This window comes from Physeter macrocephalus, chromosome 9, assembly GCF_002837175.3.
Source record: "Physeter macrocephalus isolate SW-GA chromosome 9, ASM283717v5, whole genome shotgun sequence".
NCBI lineage: Eukaryota > Metazoa > Chordata > Mammalia > Artiodactyla > Physeteridae > Physeter > Physeter macrocephalus.
Window position 1 is genome coordinate 88,369,019 of NC_041222.1, and position 17,576 is coordinate 88,386,594.

Sequence of the window (17,576 nt, forward strand, 5' to 3'; positions counted from 1 at the left end):
GCCGCTGAGCCTGCGCGTCCGGAGCCTGTGCTCCGCAACGGGAGAGGCCACGACAGTGAGAGGCCCGTGTACCGCAAAAAAAAAAAAAAAAACCTCTCAGTCAAGGGCGAGATGCAAATAGGGGTGGTCTGTTAACTCTGGGATCACATCTTATCCCAACCCCTATTTCAGAGCTGCCAGGCTGCTTTCTGGGCTGCACCCTGGTTTTGTGGCCAGGCCTGAGGCCTTCCCTGGGAGAGCACCACCCAGGTCTGCTTAGAGAAAGTTCTAAGTTGTAAGTAAGTGCCAACACCGGGGAGCCAACACCCACCTGGCCAGCACCCAAGGGACCTGGGGCTGCAGGCGGCTGAGCAGTTCCCCCCTGAGGGCGCTGTTGGCAGATGCAGATGCACCTAGGGTCAGAAGTTCCCCATCCACATGACAGACCCCCTCCCAGTCCCCCAGACCTCCACAAAAAGGAGCCAACCCGAAGATACCAGCGGAAGAAGAAGGCCTGGCTCAGCTCACGGAACAGAAGGGTTCCATTCATTCCCAAACTTTGAGAAAGGATTTTCACCTGCTCTCTGGGTTTCCTGCATTAGAGGATTGACTCGGAAAGGAAAGGACTCGGATTTCTCGCCTCCTCTGTCGGTCCTGTGAACAGAGGGGGCCGGCTACATGGCGCTCGGGCCAGGGCCTCCTGGATGAGATGAGGAGAGTGAGTGAGCAGCTGGGGAGGCCCGTCCGCAGTGCAGAGACCAGGCGTGAGGACAAAGACGGCTGTTTCCCGCCTGTGACGGATAGTGTCTCAGACAAAGTCAGCGAAAAGAGCCTCAAGCAAATGCAGACACTGAGCCCCCTGGGTTCTTTACATGATCCCAAAGAACCTCTAGACTGACCCGCTGTTCTGTCCCAAGTTCAAAATCCCAGTGTGGTCAGGGGAGGAGAGGGGAGGGGTGAGGATGGATTAAAACTGTCCCCTTGACAGACACGGATCCAGTCTCTTCCCTTCCCTGGAGAACCTTAGTGACCAAAAGCCAGTTGGGTCCCCCTTCCTCACACCCAGCCAGAGCTCTCAGGGAATAAAAATAAGCTTCCCTCCGCATCCTGTTACTGCGCTCTCCTCCGTGGCTCTGAAGCTTCCCCCTCCAACACCCGCAGTCTCCGCCCGCGAAGGGGTTTCTAGTGTGTGGAAACCTTTCCTCCTTCACAGCTCCCTCCCACCGGTGCAGGTCCCATCCCTATGGAATCTAAGAAAAAAAAATGTCATGAAGAGCCTAGGGGTAGGACGGGAGTAAAACACAGACCTACTAGATCTAGAGAATGGACTTGAGGACACAGGGAGGGGGAAGGGTAAGCTGGGACGAAGTGAGAGAGTGGCATGGACATATATACACTACCAAATGTAAAATAGATAGCTAGTGGGAAGCAGCCGCATAGCACAGGGAGATCAGCTCGGTGCTTTGTGACCACCTAGAGGGGTGGGATAGGGTGGGAGGGAGGGAGACGCAAGAGGGAAGAGATATGGGGACATATGTATATGTATAACTGATTCACTCTGTTGTAAAGCAGAAACTAACACACCATTGTAAAGCAATTATACTCCAATAAAGATGTTAAAAAAAAAAAAAAGCTGAGTCCAATTCACTTTTAAATTACCTGGAGAAAAAGGGAGGAAAGACAAACGGCCTTTGACCCACTGCTCCTGGGAGAAGCCAGGAGGGTGGCAAAGTCCCTGCAAAGTTGATTCCCCCCAAGACACGAGGACAAAGATGGGATGCATTGTGCTGAGTAGCAGGGCAGGGCTATTTTTATCCCTTCCACATAATCTGATTTCCAGTTGGCATGTTTTCAGACAGAACTTTCCTATTAAAATGCGCCACAACTGTGACTGAAAGGAAAGCTTTTTGTGCTCAGGAAACTCTTTACAAAAGGCTCTCTGACCACGATGCCCCCGTGACTGTGGCCTGACTGCGCTTTTGAGGATCGATTTTTTCGCTAATATCCAGCCTGACTGGACACATGTGGCCAGTGCTTTACGAGGGATGAGAAATTACTGCAGACGAAGGATGGCGATAGAAAGACACCATCCCTGCCCTGCCTTTTTCCCCCCGGGCCAAGCAAGCGCTCTGGATTTGGGACCTCGGACATGGCCCCCGGAACTTGAGGCTCTGACCAAATACTTGAAAGAGGTTTAAAGAAAATGTTGGTGTTTGCATGAGGCCCAACTGGGCAAGCAATCTTGTTTCCCAACCTGGAGAATAAGCTTCCTGCTAAAAGGTACAGAGGGAAGGAGATTAACATAGTGATGAAGCAAAGCGATGAAGTGAAACCATATATGCGCTGATCTCATCGGAGGTTCCCAGCCTCAGCTCCTCTGAGCAAGAGGAACTGTACTGGGCTGCGCCCCAGGTGCAGGTGAGACGGCTGATGTCGGGGAGGGGAGCCAGGCTCCCAAGGTAGAAAGACGCACAGCGGTGCAGCTTCGTCTTTGCCTCTGTAAAAGCATCACTGCACTCCATCTCTATTTTTAGAGCTCAGCATTTAAAAGGTCAAGTGCGTTCTAAAGTGTTTATTTTTCTCTGCGGTGTTTGTGCCCTGATTGCAGTGCCAGCCTTGTGTTACCCTCCTAACCCTCGCACCAAACTCGCTTTACTCCCCGCAGCTTACTTTTTACCTGAATTGCCAACAAAGCTTGAAATTAACAGCGCTTGGGGTTTTGATTTTTTTTCTCAATCTGGCTCCAATCTTGACCCCTGGAGCCACAAAACATGGTGACCACTCAGGAAAAGTACAGTGCCTTCCCTGGGGCAGCTGTGGCCAGAGTGCACCCCCCACCACGGAAGGTCTTCACAGATGAGTCCAAGCGTGCCCCACATGTATGCAACCTGACCCCCAAGGGTTCAGTCTCCCAGGCACACCTAAGTCCTTGCAGGAAGTTTGGAGCTGTGTCCAGGGGCCACCCTTGATTTCTGAGCCTGTCCACAGAGAGCTGTCGGGCCACATCTGTCCCGGCTACCACCTGTCACCTCTTGCCCTGGGCTTCTCTATCCATCACTCAGTGTCACAGAACTCTCTGAGGTCCTCCCAGGATCGCCCAAGGCATGGATGAAGCCCCTACTTATTCCCCAAAACACAGCGAATACGGGGCTGCAGGGTTCTATGCAGCCTCAGCCAGGGTACCAAGGTGGCAGATGGAATCCTGACCCCAGGAGGGAAGCTGCCCCTGCTCTGCAGACCCCCTTCTCCTCTAGTCCAGAGGCTGTGCTTCGGGCCACCAGCCAGCAGTGTCCCAATCCAGCCATCTCCCATAGAACTCCCTTTTTACTGGTCCACTATCCAGTGTCCAGGCCTCCCTTCCCTCCTGGGGCCTCATTTCTGGTGACAATACAGTCAGGACAACTCCTCCGGGAGTGGGGCCAAGGCACTGTGGGATTCCCAGCACCACTCTGCAGGTCCAGCTGATCCTGTCTGAGGACCTGGAGCCTGAGATTTCAGGGTCCCATGCCCACCAGGGCCCTCGGCCCCAAACCTCGAAGAGAAGGAGAAAAGAGAAGCAGGGCAGAACTCTCCTCTAGTAAAGCCCTTGAATTCTTGGACCAGAAAGACAAAACACTTCTCCCAAAGGACAGAAACATGCTTCTCACCCTGAGCACACAAAACCAGTGTGCACAGGGAAGTAGCATCTTTCAGATCCAGTTGAAAATGTGTGTTTGGGTCATTTCCTCAACTCTCCAGAGCAAGGGAAAGATCCACCCTCCAAGACAAGCCCCAGATCTCTCCCTAGGATAGGGCAGGGCAGCCTCAAGTGGAAAATCATAGTAAACAAATAAAGCATGTGTGCTCACGTCCAGCCCTCGGGGATTGGAGATCCTGGTGTCTGGCTCTCAGCAGGATGCACAGCATCTACTTTGTGTGTCCGCGTCTCCATCTGCGAAGCACCACAGTTCATCCAGCTCCCTCAACTCATGAGAAAATGCATCAAAAGGAGAAAAGAAAGGCAGCACAGCTAGAACCAGAACACAGAGTTCTTTAGTGGTTCTCACCATGGAGCCATGTCCAAAATAAAAATAAATAGAAGCCGAGGTACATTCCCTTCTCCTGGAACATTCACTCCCTTTCCCCCTCAGTCTCGGCGTCCCCTCCCCTCCTCTCTCCTCTGGGTGCTGCCTCACTGCCCAGGTCCCTCTGCGCCTTCTGCCTGCACTTTGCTGCCCAGGGCCTGTTCCAGCCCAGCCTGGTGCTACCTGCCCTCTGTGCCCTCCAATCCCCTGCTGAGACCACAGGGCAGCTGTAGGATGATGGATGAGCTTTGGAGGTGACCATTACACTGTGGTGAGGGCCTCACATGAGACCACAAGATCCAACAAGGACGTTCAACCAACCCAGCACACTTACTTCCCTTTCCTGCAGGGTTAGCTCTTCCACTCACCAAAGCTGACCTTTCCTTTGACACACACACACACACACACACACACACACACACACACACACACACATCCTCCCCCATAACTTCTTTGGGGAGAAGAAAAAGCAAGCAGGTAGTGACTCCCTTGCCATCTCTCCAGTCTCTGACTTGCTTGTTTTTGGATCCGCAGATTAAAGCCCTGCTCCGTGCTCAGAGCACACCTCCGCAGGTGCTGGATGCACCCCTCCACCTTCTCAGGAACTTCGCTTTTTTCCCAGAAACATTATTTTTCCCTCTCTACCAGATACTTCCAACAGCAAGAAAACATGTTTTAATACATCAGTCTTAAATTATTTTCTTGACTCCACATCCTCCTCCATCAATAGTCTCATTTCCCTGTTTCCCATCACAAATCCCAGAATGCTGTCTATAGATGCCATCTGCACTTTCTCTGCCTTCTAGTTTCTGCGGGGCCCCCCTCCCACCTTATGTGTCCCCCTCCACCCCCTGGAATTGCTGGTCAACCTCCCGTGACTTTCAGGTAGACAAAGACGGAGGCTGCTCTCTGAGTGGCCTCATCTCTCAGGAGCATTAGAGCCTGTCTTGACCCCAGGATAACATGCTCTTCTGTCCTCCTGCATCAGTCTTGTGCCCTCCTCCTCCTCCCTGCCCATCCTTCCAGGCTTTGTGTGGCTCCCCTTGGATGCCATCCAGGTCCTTGTCCTAAACGTCATCTAAGGCTCAACAACTCCAGACTCCAGCCTCTCCACTGAGCACCATACACAAACTCAACTGCCTTCTTGATTTCCTTGAAGATCCAACCAGAATCCCATACTTTGTGTGGCCAAAAGGAGTCTTAATTCCCCACAAGCTTCCAAATGCTCCCTCCTAATTGTTCCATCTTGGTCAGCGGCTCAAGCACTCATCCTCAACCCAACTCCTTCCCTCTCCCTCCACATAGACTCAAATCTCACATTGTTCGGTTGGTTCTACCTTTTTATTTCAAAATGCACCTCATATCCACCCTCCACCCTGCCCAGGCCTCCATCATTTCCAGTCAGGCCTGTGACAGACTTCCCAGTGTCTACTGCTCTTCCTCTTCCACCTCCAGTCCCATCTCCCTGCAGCACATGTTGCCAAGGTGAACCCACGGGTCTTCCTGGGCTGCTGAGGTCTCTGCAGCTTCCATCTGGTTCTCCTGGATGCTCCCTCACTCGGTCAGGACCCTCCCTCTCAAAACCCAGCCACCACACTGTGAGCAGCCCAAGCCACATGGGGGTCCTTATGATGAAGTTCTGGTCCACCGTCCCACTCAGCCAGTCAACTTCCTGCTTGGAAGTCATTGGCACCACTCATTTTGAGGTGGTTCCTTAGGGAGCGTTAAAAATTGGAACACTGCATCACACCCATAGAAACAGGAAGCGATCAAAAAGGGGATATTCAGGTAATAAAATAGGGAAATGAAAAATATATACAGAAATGAAAAAGTCAATAGAGGATTTAAAGAACATGTGAAGCAACCCTCCTGGAAAGCAGACCAGAAGAGCAGATGTGGGAAACAGCAGAGAACAGCTGAGACAGTGAGCAGGTCAGACCCAACATCCAAATGACAGGAAGTCCAGAAAGAAAACAGAGAAAACCCAGGGGAAGAAACTGTCAATGAACCAATTCAAGAAAAGGAGTTCCCAGGCAGGCAGCGCCCACTGAAATCCCAGCGCATGAGATAGAAGACACTCATAACTGGAACGGGTCATGGGGAGATTGCAGCACAGGGAAGATCCTAAATGCTACCAGGGGCTTCTAGATACCACAGTGGAAGCTTGGTGACAAAGCAGCAACGCTTCTGAGGCTCTAGAGGGAAATTATTTTCAACCCAGAATATTACATGTAGCCAAACTATCGTTTTGAATGAAGACATTTTCAGATACAGTGATTTGCCAAGTATATGGTTACCAAAGGGGAAAAGTGAGGTGGGGGGAGGGATAAAATAGGATTTTGAGAGTAACATATACATACTATTATATATAAAATAGATAAACAACAAGAACCTACTGTGTAGTACAGGGAACTATACTCAACATTTTGTAATAACCTATGTGGGAAAAGAATCTGAAAAAGAATATATATACAGATACAGTGTTTTACTTCAAAGGGACTTTTCTCAAGAACCTGTTGGAGCAGGACACCACAAAAATGAGAGGAAACCAACAAAAGAGGAGAACATGACATCTAGGAAAGTGGGGATTTATCACAGGAGAGATGCAAACACAACCCCTAAACTGATAACAAAACAAGGCCATAGGACGACACGGGGCAGCAGGTCTGGACACTAACCAGGCCAGATGGAGTCACAGGAAGAAGAGGGTTTCGAGAAACAGATGGGAGGGTTTGAACATAGTGAAAAAAATTACTAGTCTACTGGAAAATTCAAAAATGAATGAACAATAATCACATAGAAATTAAACAATTTTTAAAATAGAATCAGGCAATAATTTATTCCTGGGCAATTCAAAAGTTATACAAGGAAGGGAATGTAATAGTCACATGCCACCTGTGAACAATAATTTACATAAATACAGTCATGTCAAAATACATGATTGATGTTGTCAGAATTATTTTGTCAATCTGTTAGGAGCTTAATCGTCACTTTTCAAAGTAGTCGACCCATAGATAATATCTAAAACCCAAAAGTCAAGAAATATGGAGAAATATAAGGGCAAGTGCCAACTGAAGCAGTAAAAAGAAAAAGGTTAACTCCGGGGAGTGAGGCTCAGGGATGGAGATGTGGACAGGAAACTGCTTTTGAAAGTGGGGAAATTTTTAAACACAATTAAATTAACAATTGAAAAATGAGTCAGGGCATTATAGCAGGTAAGTCCCCTGCATGGAGTTTTGAAGGAAGGAGACAAGCAAAATGAATTGGTAGATGGTAGGGCATAGGGAAATTTCATGTGGACCATATGTATTTGTTATATATTTGTTATCTTCCAGAAGCATTTCATCTCGTCAGTTCAGAAACATAGTTCTCAAACAGAGAGTGGTGACACTCCAGGTCTCCAGGGCTCTCCTATGGAATCTGAGAAGCCAGGCCAGCCTGTGGGGCTCTGAGCAGTTCTAGTGGTCACAGTAGAAAATGATGGGCTATATTTACCCAAAGTGGTCACTCCAACCATTTCCAAATGCCCACCCAGTCCCTAAGAGCTGCCAAGAATCCTGTGAACAATAATTTACGTAATTACAGTCATGTCAAAATACATGATTGATGTTGTCAGAATTATTTTGTCAATCTGTTAGGAGCTTAATCGTCACTTTTCAAAGTAGTCGACCCATAGATAATATCTAATCACACCTCTGCTCATTAACACTGGACCTAATCATTTACATCTGGTTAGTTAGCTGTTCATGGTTAATTTCTAAAACATGATGATTCCATATCATTATAATATACAATCACATTTCATTTCTACTAACTGGCCAAGATACATGAACTAAGTAATTTAGCAGTCTAATACTAATACTTCTCATAAACTGAAAGACAACAGTATCACCTGCAATAACGTGACTCCTGAAAAACTTTGACCATCATCTTTTACGGACCCCTATTTGTTCTGGAGTGATTTTATGTTTGCAGAAGAGTTGCAAAGATGGTACAGAGAGCTCCCATGCACCCTTCACCCAGCTTCCCCTATTGGGAAAATCTCACATAACCATAATGCACTTGTCAAAACTAAGAGAGAAACATAACTATTAACTAAACTCCAAACTTCATGCTGAGTTCGTTAGTTATTTCCACTAATGTTCTTTCTCTGTTCCAGGATGCAGTCGAGGATACCACTTTGCATTTGCAATCATCTCTTCCTAATTTTTAGATTTTTAGTTACAAAGCATCAAATGACAGGCTCTATCTTTAATTTTAGCAAGGATCTGGTAAACCTGTCATGCAGTAAAAACAAGACAGGGAAGTAAAATAGGAATTCTTTAAATATCTGAAAACAAATATTATTTATGGAGTTCTACCTACACATTCCTTTCCCAGACCCTGCAGGAGTTGCGAGAAATGGTGTGTTGCTTACCCCTCTGCTGCAGAGGGGTAAGAAACACATCTATCACTTGTCCCCTCATCTGCGCCTGCACTAGTCAGGATTCTCCAGAGACACAGAGCCACCTGGATGTGTGTACATAGAAAGAGAGAGATTTATGATAAGGAATTGGCTCATGCAATTATGGAGACTAGAGAGTCCAAAATCTGCATGGTGGTCAGCAGACAGGAGACCCAAGGAAGAACCAATGTTGCAGTTCAAGTCCAAAGGCCATCTGCTGGCAGAGTCCCTTCTTCCTTTGGGGAGTTCAGTCTTTTGTTCTAGTCAGTCCTTCAGCTGATTAGATGAGGCTCACCCACATTATGGAGGACAATCTGCTTTACCGGCCGTCCACCAACTTAAGTCTTAATCTCATCCAGAAAACACCTTCATAGAACATCCAGAATATATGGGCACATTGACCAAGTTAGCATGTAAAATTAACCATCATAACCCCTCTCCCTCTTTTTCCCCTGTGGTGTCCCACAAAAGATTCTGGAAAAGTGGGAGGAAGTTTGACACTGGCTTGCAAGAATTGCCTGGTGAAAATGCACTGGTTTTCATTCTACACGGGAGAGTCCATATGCATGTAAATAGAGCATCTTGCTATTTGTTTTGAGCAAGAAGTTCTGGGGATAGAAGAACATGTGGAATAAAAATAGGGTTCTGTTGTGTGTTCTAGGAAGAGATTTAAGAAGTGGCTCTGGCTCTGACCCTGGGGAATTCCCAGCAGCCTGCTTTGACAATCCCAGATCTATCACTGGTGGCAGGAAATTGAACAAAATTAAAAGTCTGTAAACATACAGGACAGGCTTTTTTGGAAAAGCTAGTCCATTTCCAGGACAGCTTTCCAAAGGAAAGAACAGTGAACAGAAAATTAGACACTCAGTGATCACAGATCCCAGTGATCCTGTTAATGGGAAAGAAACACAAGAGCAGCCTGCCCGTGAGGGTCAAACAGTGCAGAGGTACCGCTGGAGGAGACCCTCCGAGGCCACATCACCTGCCACCTGCCACAGCAGGGGGCAAGTGCAGGAGGGAAGCGAATTGTACGCTCAAGAAGAAGAGTGAACCTAACATGATTTCTGCACGGAGGTAAACCTCCAAACTGATGAGGGCAATGGAACAGAAGCACAGGTGAGCACAGAGCATCGCAACATAGATTCAGGTGTCCATGCTCCACGCAGTTACCCATAGTGTCCTGGAACTTGATTTCTAGACCCCAAATCTACACTGAGATTCCTGACATAGTTCTTAAAATTCCCTCTTATTTCCAGTAAGTTTAATCCTAAAGCCAGAGAGTAGATACCCTTTGGATTTTGAAACATTTAGGAGGAGTATAAGTAGGAATTTGCAGAGCAGGTAAAAAGAAAAAAAAATGGGTAGAGCCAGCACTCTCCAGCACTTTTGCATAAGGGGACTGCTCCTGAGGAAGATTTAAACTCTGCCCCCGCTCCTGGTAGAAATGCCCTTTGAATTGGGCAGATTCAGATGTTCAGGTCTATTGCAAATATGCTGCAGAGGCTTTGAGGTCATACATGACTCTCAGGAGGATCCACTGGGTTGGAGAGAGATCACTGCCTTGCAGACCACCACTCATCACTGACCACAGGTGATGTCTGGGAAGACCCTGCTCTACCGAGGACTGGCATTACTGTCAGAGCCTGATCATTTTGAGGTCATTTCAGTACCCACTCATTAAATGCCCCCCATAGAGATGCACTGTGTTGGATGGCAGTGCTCTGAGACAAGGTAGGTGCCCTACAAATGAAACCCTATGATATTGTGATGGAGGGTACCTGACATTATGTGCAGATCTGATCAACAGAAAGAGTGAGTCCTAATGTAGACTATGGACTTGAGTTAATAGTAAGGTATCAACATTAGCTTATTGATGATAACAAATGGACCACACTAATGCAAGATATTAATAATGGGGAAACTGGGTATGTGGAATCCTATATGCTATCTGAGCAATTATTCTGTAAATCTAAAATTCTGCTTAAAATAATTAATTAATTAAAGAATCTGCTGATTGCAAAAACAAGGAGGGAGGAAGAATACATATGTATACACAGAGCCCATGTGTATACAGAATATTTCCAGAAAGTTTCTGGGTGGCTAGGAGCAGAATTGGGAAAGAGACTTAATTATCTACCTTTTCACTCCTTTTGAATTGCGTACCAAGTGCATGCATTACCTCTTCAGTAAGAAATATGATTTTTAAAATGTTTTTAAAGAAATAAAGGAGCTAAAATAAAACTGTCCTATTACTTAAGTAGAAGAAAAGTGCTGGGAAGACAGAGAAGCAGAAGCAGATGAAACTAACTGAAGAGACAGGTAAGCCATGGACCCAACCTTTAGAGGTGTCTGCTTGGTTTCTGTTTTTATTTTTGCCCCAATATTGGTAGATTCCAGATGAAAGTGCAGATATCCAACCTCTGAGCGACAATACACTGGTCATATTGTAACAACTGGGTCATACAGGACCAGTGGCTGGAGCCACAGAGTGGCTGCCCCTTTAGGTGCAGCAGTAGGGTCCAGTTTGCCACCCGTCGCCCCATCGTCTTGTACTGAGTCTCTTCTCTCACCTACAGAAACTTTTGGGCCTCTGTAAGCATGTACATGTCCAGCCCCTGGAGGTGGCTGGTTCTGTTGGTCAACCAGCTCTTCCCTTGTCATGGAACCTGCCCATTCTGGTTGGGGAAGACCTCCCGCCATGCTGGATGGTGACCCAACAGGAGTGATACCAACAGAGGTAAAGCCCCTGTGCTGCTTCCAAGGCTTAACCCAACCCAGGGATTTCTAAACACACCTAAAAGATAAAGGACGAAAGAAAACTATTAACAAAGAATGAAGGTTAACAGCCCAGGCGTTGGGGTGGAAGCCAGGAGAGTCAAGGACTGATTATTGTGTTGTTGTTGTTATCATTTTGTTTTTACAAGGAAAAATATCCTATATATCCGTGCATGGAGCATTTTATTTTATGGCAACAAGAGGCCAAAGCTACCAGTTTTGCTCTTTAGCAGTTCCTTTAAATGTTATAAAACATGTCACCTTGTGGATTCATTAGCTGTTTCTTTTCCTCATCAGACTGAAATATAACAAAGACTCTAATAATATTCTAAATTCCTGGCAAAGAGCCTCAGGTCCATCAGGAACAGCTAAATGTCCTCTTCTCAAAGCCTCCTTGAAATGTCAAGTGCTCTTGTGACTTTATGGAAGTGGCACAAAAGTAACGTTTCAAGCTTTGAGGACTTATTTCACTCCCAAGTGAGGGATGCAGCCGGGCAAATGCTCTTTCACCTTGTCGTGCTTCCAGCTCTGTCTCGAGTTCTTTCTGAGTGTCACTGTGTATCTCTTTCTTGGGGTGCCTCTCAGTTTCTCTCCAATTAGTACAAAGAGTATATTCATTTGGCTTCCAATTTTACTAGTGGAACTGAATTTACTGCAGCCTGAGCCAGAGATGCTAAAGTTAGTCACAATGTTCAGTGGGCTGCTTCTATGGTCCCACTGGCGTTTGGGGAATGAAGACAGACCCAGTGAGGTGTACACGCCTCACACGACAGCCTAAAGCCCTGGTGTGCATGAGAATCACCTGGGCTGTTTATTACATGGAAGGTGCCCTCCTAGATCTGTGGCATCAGATGATCTGGGCGTGGGAACCAGGAATATGCCATGATTCCAGGCAGGTCAGCCACCAACTACAGTTAGAGAACCACAAACCCGGCAGAGAACTAGAATTATTCCACCCTGCAGCCTGTATCAAAGGAGTGGTGGGTCACCTGGGATAAGAGCTGGAAATCAAGGGCTTCTGCATTTCTGTTCCACCAAAGGCTCTGGAATCTATATGGCCATCTATGGCAGTCTGACAAGGAAAATATCAAAAAAGTCATAATACAGGACGAGACGGAATTTGTTGCATTCACAATAATTACTTAGACTAGAAATGGGAAAGGATTTTGAGAGGCAGCAGGTCCTTCACCCTCCCTGATGAGTTAACATGTGGAGATCACACACTGGAACTTCCCAGTGGTGACAGTACCAGCAGGGCCACTTCTGCAGCCACCTCCAGTCACCACGCCTATCTGGCTCTCTGCACGGCTGCCTCCCACACGCAGAAGCTGCTCAGTCCGCGTGCCGGGAATGGTCCAGGAGCAACCCTCAGCCAAAGAGGGATGGGACTGGTAGACGAGCACCCCAGTTTTCCTGTCCCTCGCTGGGGCAATCTTGAGGCACATTCATCAGGGCTCACCAGAGGGTCCCCATCACCGCAGCAGTCACCTAATCATTAATCCCATTAAGAAAGGCTTTTCCTTCTCCCTTTTCCCTTTCCTTCACTTGTGCTTCCAGGGGGTCCCCACCCAAAGAACTTGTAACTGAGCAGGACCCTATGGGCCCTTCCTGGGACAGATCCCTCCTCCATATCGTCTGCTTTAGCTTCTCTCTGAAGTACCTAGATAATAGTATATGATGCATATTTCCTGAGTTGTTTTACCACCAAACAGAAAAAAACAACTACTTGATGATCATGAGCGCATAGCCCCCAGACCTACTGGCGCCTAAGGATTGATAATGTTAACCCCTGTGACACCTCACCATCAACCAATCAGAGAATTGTGCAGGAGCTGACTACATACCCTGGGATGCCCCTCCCTCAGCTGGCCTTTAAAAATGCTTTGCTGAAACCCATTAGGAAGTTCAGATGTTTTGAGCACTAGCTGCCCTGGTCTCCTTGCTTGGTGCCCTGCAATAAACACTGAGCTTTCCTCCACCACAACCCGACTGGCTTTACTGGGTGCGGCAAGCACAACCAAGTTGGGTTCAAACTTGTACCCAAGTTCTTACCTCAGATTCGGCTTGTGCAGAAAGCCGAATTTAAGCTTCTTAACATTAAGGAAGATTCTTCATCCTCTGCTTCCTATGAATTGCTTGGTTGTGTTTTGTTTTTAAGAATTAAGGAGAGACAAGCAAATAAAAGTTATCACATGAGAATGGGCTAAATCTATGTGAACAGATAAATTTTAAAGTATTCCAAAAATACACTAGCAGAAAAACATACCAATAATAAGAAAGCAGATTCAGAGGGGTGGTGGTGTTCTGACCCTATTGACTGTGAAGCTAAAATTCCAATTTTTAGTCTGCAAAAGTGACAGACCCAGCACAATTCAGAACAAAGAGATGGTGTCTGAAATCAAAGAAGCAAAAAGAAATACACTTGATGCCAGTGCAGATAATATGAGGTAACCAATGACATGCTCATGGCCATAGAAGTGAAGCATAACTTTTATTAGGAATTATATTCTAGGTGTTAGAAATGTGATCGAGACAGTCATAGTTACACACTGAAAATCACATGTTACTTAAACTTTACACCTCCTACAGATATTAGCTCAACATGCAAAACTTAAAACTATGAAACTTAGAAAAAAGGGTAGGAGGAAATCTTCAGGGTCTTGGACTAAGCAAATAGGTCTTAGCCATGACACCAAAAGTATCATCTGTGAAAGAAAAAAGTTGATGAGCTGGGCTTCATGAAAATTAAAAACTTTTACTCTACACAATATCTTGCAGAGAGGATGAAAAGACAAGCTAGAGATTTGAGAAAAAATAGTTGCAAACCATCCACCCATCCATCTATCCAACTAAGGACTTGTATCTAGAATATATGAAGAGCTCTCAAAACTCCACGATAAAGAAAAACAATCCAGTTAGAAAATGGGTAAAAGATATGAGACATTTCACCAGAGAATATGCTGATGACAAATAAACACACAAAAAAATGTTCAACATTATTAGCCATTACGGAAGTGCAAATTGAATCGTGATTGCTTCATACCTATCAGAATGGCTAAAATAGAAAATAGTGATGACACCAAATGTTCGATAGGATCAGAGAAACTGTATCCCTCATACATTGTTGGTGAGAGTGAATGGAAAATGGCACAGCCACCCTGGAAAACAGTTTGGCAGTTACATACAAAACTAAACATGAAATTAGCATACAAGCCAGCATTTGTATACATGGGCATTTATCCCAGAGAAACGGAAACAGGTCCACAAAAAAACCTGTACACAAATATTCACAGCAGGTTTATTTGTAATAATCAAAAACTGGAAATGACCCAAACGTCCATCAAGGGTGAATAGTTGAACTGTGGTCCATCCATACAGTTTACCACTCAGCAATAAACAGGAAGGAACTATTGATCCATGCAAGAACTTGGATGAATCTCCAGGAAATTATGCTGGATGAAAAAAGCCAATCCCAAAAGGTTACATACTGTACGATTCCATTTACATAATATCATTGAAAAGACAAAATCATAGAGGTAGAGAACAGACTAGTGAATGCCAGGAGTTAAAGGGGTGGGGTAGGGAGGAAGGGAAGTGGGTGTGGCTATAAAAGGGCAACATGAGGGATCCAGGTGGTGATGGAAGTGTCCTGTATCTTTACTGCATCAACATCAACATCCTGGCTGTGATACTGTACTATAGGTTTGCAAGATGTTACCATTGAGGAAATTGGGTGAAAGGTATATGGAATCTCTCTGTATTATTTCTTACAACTGCATGTGAACTTACAAAGTGAAAACAATTTCAAAGAACAGAACAAAACACACAGAAAATGTCATGAATTGAAAGAATTCCAACATCATGTTCAAACATAAAGGCAATATTTTACTGAATGTTAATACACATTAAGTAACAGGAGAAAAAAATGTTTTAATGATTTTAGAAGGCAGGGATTCAGTGAATAATGGCTACTCAATAGTCACAAACATCGTTTCTAAGTATTAGAAAGGTTTTAATATTCATCCTCAAAACGTAAAGAAATATTTTCAAAGCCTGGAACTGTTTCTACTTTTGAGTTCTACATGGATCTCTTCATTCGCCACTACATGAGGAACAGAGCCAAAACCATCTCAAGCAATAAACAGTGCTCTGGTTGCCAAGAACATTACTAATTCACACTATTTAAACCATTTCATCAATAGCTCTTGTTTTATAGCATCCCATAAAGTTTTGACCCATTCACACACTTGAGAGTTTGTGAGCCTCTTCCTTCCTCCTTTTGATATCACTTCAAAGCCTGTATCTGCTTGTCCCCTGTTTCCTTGTAAGTCCTGTAAATGGGTTTTCCATACTGTATCTCAAGGCTGTGACTGGCTGGATAAGTCTCCTGGTTAAGTCACAGCTGGCCAATGTAAGCAATGGAAGCTCATCCCAGGCTAACATGGCCAGTTACTTTAGTAACCCTCTAGGACACACTAGACCACATGTCGGCAGTCTACAACTTAAATTCTTCCTTGTTCATCCAACCTGGGATGAATCAGAGATTCTTTCTTCTGATCTGGATATAGTGTTATTTAAAAAATTAGAAGTGGCAAATTTCATGCCATTAACAAAGCATGCTAATACAACTGTAAGATATAATTTATCATGTCCAGAAGTTTTAATAGTGGACAATTAAACAAATTTTGCACTTTTGTAGTTGGGTTTGATGACACATTGAGCATTAGAGGGACTTAGGCCCCTAGTAATATTCATATATCCATATATATTATTTACTATCTCACAGATTACCCCACAACTTAGTGACTGAAAGCAACAATAAACATGTATTACCTCACAGTTCTTGTGGATCAGGAATTCAGGAATGTCTTACCTAGGAGGTACTCTTTCAGGGTCCTTGATGTGGACAAAGCCAATGCACAAAGGCAGTCAGGCAGAAGGAATTCCCTCTTACTCAGGGGAGCTCAGTGATTTTTGTGATACTCAGGACTTCAACTGATTGGATGAGGCTCACCCACATTAGGGAGGACAATCTGCTTTACTCAGTCTATGGATTCAAATGTAAATCTTGTCCAAAAACACCCTCACAGAAAACATCCAGAATCATGTTTGACCAAGTATCTGGGAACCCTATGGCACAGTTAAGTTGACAAATAAAATTAACCATCACACCACTGTTTCTCTATTAATATACTGACATTAATTATGACAATATTATCCCCTACTAAGTATCTTACTTGCCCACCCCCCACCCACCTATCCATGGTAATGTATGGGTTCTCAAAGGCATCACCACCCTGCTTGTGATCACCTCCGATGCTTTTCCTTCCCCTGTCTCCACACCTCAAGTTTCCTTCCCACCACACACCCAAACATCCAGCCCTAACTCCTTGGTTTTGGTGAAATATTTAATATTGTAAATATTTTAAATAGCAGATTATCATTTTGCTTTCTCTTCTGGAATGAATATTCTGTCTCAAGAATCCTTAGTTAACATTCACATGCTCATTTTCCAGTGATTCACAGTATTCACTTTGATGTCATATCTCTAGCGCAAGACATTGTTCACAAGGGCCCAGAACTCTTCATCTTCTCTAGCTTGATTCAAGAGTTTTCTTTATATTATCCTCAGATAATGTACATGGTTATATTTCTGAGGACCTATATAGCCAAAATGACAATACTTTGCTATGGAATATGAATTCCATTTTTATCAATATAATTTACTTGGATAATAGAGGCTTTTTCCTTAATTATTATCTTCTATCTTCCAATGTTTTTGATGAAACATCTAATGCTAAATTCATTATTTTTTCTTATATATAACATGCTTTTTAATTTTTTTCTGAATGCTTATAGGTTTTATTCACTTTATCAGGAAATTCTCTGGAATATGTTCAAAGATGTGTCTTGTTTTGTTCATTGTGCTTGAGACTCAGAGAGACCATTGACTATGCAAAGTCACATGTTTCTTCAGCAATGGGTGGTCTTCTTGCTCTAGCTCCTTAGTTACTACTTGTCCATCTGTCCCCTTTCTTCATTCCGGATTCCTACTATTTATGTTAGTCATCCTGGTTCTGGTGCCTCTTATCTCCTCACTCATAATTTCTCACTGGCTCTCTGTCTGGCTCTGTTTTGTGAGAGGTTCATTCCACTCCATCTTTCAAACCAGAGGTACATTCAGGACTCAGTAAAGGTGATCCTTTTTCGATTCATCTACTGAAGTCTTTTTTTTTTTTTTTTTGTGGTACGCGGGCCTCTCACTGTTGTGGACTCTCCCGTTGCGGAGCACAGGCTCCAGACGCACAGGCTCA